The following is a 4195-nucleotide window of genomic DNA, read 5'->3' on the forward strand; positions in this document are numbered from 1 at the left end:
GTGTATGAATGTGATCTAAAGCACTGATTAGTCTCTTTAGAATGATTAGTTCAATTATCTATGTAGAGATCTAGTATAGAGCTGTATGAATGGGTAAATGAAGCACAGATTGTAGTGAAGAGCTTTGAGTATCTTGAAATAAGATAGAAAGGTGATATATAAGTAGTCCATTTACTGTACTTCTGAGTTTAAAATTGTTGTGTTGTGTAATGCTTTGTCAGTCACAGGTGGAGCTGCAGGATAACAAGTGAAGATGAGAAGGGTTGAAAGAGTGAGGATGATGATAATGATGAAGAAGCCTGATGAAAACGTGCTTTTGGTGGATTGTAGTTCGTGTCTGATGTGATACGTTAAATAAATGCACTGAATTCAACAAGAACATGTTTTAATTTGTCAAACCACTACAAAAATAAATAAATTACTTTGGTGTCTTGCATTCTTTATGCAGCTTTGATTTGAAATACACTGCTTTTTTGTAGGTTTACCTGACACATTAGTCGTATGCATCGTGATGCAAGATGGCGGCGCCAGTGTGTTCGGCTTGCCTCTCCCTGCATACTTTGATTGTTTTTGTGTTGTTTTTTGCTTTTATAACTAGTGTCGACTCTCTGCTGGTGTATAATCGCCAAACGCTTTTTAATCTTCGACCCGATATTAACAACTTGGCTCCGTTTGTGAATGACAGCCAGAAAACTTTTTTCCCTCCATTTCTGTCGGACGTGCCGGCCTACCTGTGCCGCGCCCCAGCTCCACCAGCGCGCAGAGCGCGCAGACGCCGCGGGAGACGCAGCGGCCAGCTGGTCAGACTGAAAGCTCAGCTGGTGTCCTCCCTATCCGCTCTATCTGAGTTTGGAGCTGCATCTAATTGTTTTATCTCATGGCGCTCCCTGGATCTCATCAGCTCTTCTCTGGCTCCTGTTGTTGGCCTGGGTGAGGGACAACCTGCGCGATGCCTCCCCCCTCCCCCCCCCTCGTCCGAGTGCGCGGAGTGAACCACCACAACCTGCTCGATCTGGCTCCTGCGTCGGATCACACCCCGGCTGCTGTTGGCCTGGGTGGGGGGCCGCTGCTGCGCGGCCTCTCCTTTCCTCTCCTCCGCGTCCGCGGAGTGAACCACCACAACCTGCGGCTGCTGGAAAGAGCTCCTCGGATGGATGACGTCACCCTGGCTCCATCTCATGTTCACATGGCTCTGGTTAATGCTAGATCTTTAACAAACAAGACCTTTATTCTGAAGGACTTCTTCACCTCCCGTGGTCTGGATTTTTTATTCATTACTGAAACATGGATAACTGCCGGTGAGTCCAGTGCTTTTTGTGAACTCCTGCCACCAAACTGTGCATACTTCAGCTCTCCATGGACGACGGGTCGTGGAGGAGGAATAGCGACTGTTTACAGGAAGAGCTATTTCTGTAAACAAATCACACCTTTAACATGTTATTCCAGCTTTGAGTTCAACTTGTTTGAGCTCGGATCTTCACAACCCGTACTGTGTGCTGTTTTATACAGACCTCCAAAATACAATAAGGACTTTCTGACAGACTTTGCAGATTTTTTGGCTGGAGTCTTGCCTAAATATGACAGGATCTTGATAGTTGGAGATTTCAACATAGCCGTGTGCTGTGCTGATAAACCGTTGGTCAAAGAGTTTTTACAGCTGATAGACTCTTTTAATTTGCTTCAGTTTGTGTCTGATCCAACACAAGAATGTGGCCACACCTTAGACCTTGTGTTAGCTCACGGTTTTAATGTTTCTAATGTGGAAGTTTGTGATGCTGCCTTTTCAGACCACATGCCTGTTGTGTTTGACATGCCACTCGTCTGTCGCTCAGTCAAACCTCGCGCTCCTGCACAGCCCCGTCGGGTCATTAACTCCTCCACTGCTTCTCAGTTCTCTGCAGCTTTTAGTTCTGCCATCAGCCCCACAGACCCTGTGAGTCTTCATTCAGATATCGATGCTCTCTCATCTAATTTTAACTCAGCCTGTCAAAACGTTTTAGATGCTGTGGCTCCATTAAAAACAAGAGCTTCCAGACCAAAGCCTGACCCCTGGGCTGATGAGGTCACACGATCTGCCAGACGCCAGTGCAGGAGAGCAGAGCGGAAGTGGAAGAAGGACAAACTACAGGTGTCTTTCCAAGCTCTGAGGGACAGCTGGCGCTTCTATCAGTCCACTGTTAGAGCTGCAAAAAACAAATATTTCTCTGACATCATCTCCTCCAACTCCAGCAATCCACGTGTGCTTTTTAAAACAATCACCTCTGTTCTTAACGCCCCACAATCAGCCAGCCCAGAGAACTCCACTGAAATGTGTGACAACTTCCTGAGCTTTTTTATCAATAAGGTTTCAAGCATTAGAGCTCTCATAAGCCCTCCTTCTTACGACCCCTCTGTCTCCGTCACACGCTCTGCTGTCTTCAGTCAGTTTGAGCTCGTCACCCTGTCTTCCTTAACTGACATCACTGGTCGTATGAAACCTGCTGGATCCCCAAATGATCCCATCCCACCTCGTCTTTTTAAAGAGGTTTTTCACACCGTGGCTCCTCATGTGTCCCAAATTATAAATGACAGCTTGGCATGTGGACAGGTACCAGCGAGCTTTAAACATGCAGTTGTGACACCACTGATTAAAAAACCTAGCCTAGACCCCACAGTAATGTCCAACTTTAGACCCATCTCAAAACTGCCCTTCATATCTAAGATCTTGGAGAAAATTGTTTACAATCAGTTAACATCATACTTAAACGACCACAACCTTCTTGAACAGTTTCAATCTGGCTTTAAAACTCACCACAGCACTGAGTCTGCGCTGCTGAAAGTCTTCAACGACATTCTTTTAGCCGCAGACTCTGGTGACTGTGTAGTTTTAATGTTGTTGGACTTGACTGCTGCCTTCGACACAGTAGACCATCACATCCTCCTGTCTCGTCTGGAGAACTGGGTGGGCATTCAGGGTCCTGCTCTACAGTGGTTCAGATCCTATTTGACAGAAAGAAACTTCTGCGTGTGCATTGGTGCTGTGGAGTCCTCTGTAGCCCCTCTCACTTGTGGAGTTCCTCAGGGTTCTATACTTGGCCCTCTTCTGTTTTCCCTGTATCTACTCCCTCTGGGACATCTTCTCCGGAAACATGGCATTTCTTTTCATTTTTATGCTGATGACAGCCAAATCTATGTTCCGTTAAAACAGGGCAAACACCATTCCTTGAAACAACTCCTGGGGTGTATGGCAGAAGTCAGAGCATGGATGTCACTAAACTTCTTACATTTTAATGACAAAAAGACAGAGGTCTTGTTGTTTAAGCCTAGTGAAGGCTCCAATATCCATGCTTATCTGGGTCCTTTAACAGAACATCTGACTGAGACAGCAACTAACCTGGGCGTGAGGCTGGACAGTGACTTCAAACTTGACACGCAGATTAAATCAGTGATCAAGTCCAGCTTCTTTCATTTGAGACAACTGGCCAAGGTCAAACCATTTCTGTCACAACATCATTTTCAGATCTTAATCCATGCTTTCATCACAACTCGCCTGGATTACTGTAATTCTCTTTATGTCGGTCTGAGCCAGTCATTACTGACTCGACTTCAGCTGGTTCAGAACGCAGCTGCCCGCCTTTTAACTGGTACCAAAAAACAAGAACACATCACCCCTGTTTTAGAATCACTACATTGGCTCCCGGTTCGCTTCAGGATTAATTTTAAGGTTCTTTTATTTGTTTTCAAATGTCTTCATGGTCTCGCCCCACAGTATCTGTCCGACCTGCTCCAGCTGTACACTCCTTCTCGCTCTCTCAGGTCAGCAGATCAGCTGCTGCTGGTCGTCCCAAGTTCCAACAGGAGACTGAGAGGTGACCGAGCGTTCTCAGTCGCTGCCCCTAAACTGTGGAACGAGCTGCCTCTGCATGTCAGACAAGCTGGCTCACTTCCTGTTTTTAAGTCTTCTCTGAAGACACATCTTTTCTCTTTGGCTTTTACTTCAGTTTGAAATGTTGGTTTTAATGACTCTAAGTTATTTGTTTTATTTTATTTGTTATCTTTATTTTATTTCACATTTTTAACGTGTGGGGTTTTTATGTTTTTGTATGTCCTAGTGTACAGCACTTTGGCCAACAGTGTTGTTTTAAAGTGCTCTATAAATAAAGTTGTATTGTATTGTATTGTATTGTATTCGCACAAAGTGTCACTATTTGTATTG

The sequence above is a fragment of the Nematolebias whitei genome, chromosome 17 (genome assembly GCF_014905685.2).
Source record: "Nematolebias whitei isolate Nwh7 chromosome 17, NemWhi1, whole genome shotgun sequence".
Lineage (NCBI taxonomy): Eukaryota > Metazoa > Chordata > Actinopteri > Cyprinodontiformes > Rivulidae > Nematolebias > Nematolebias whitei.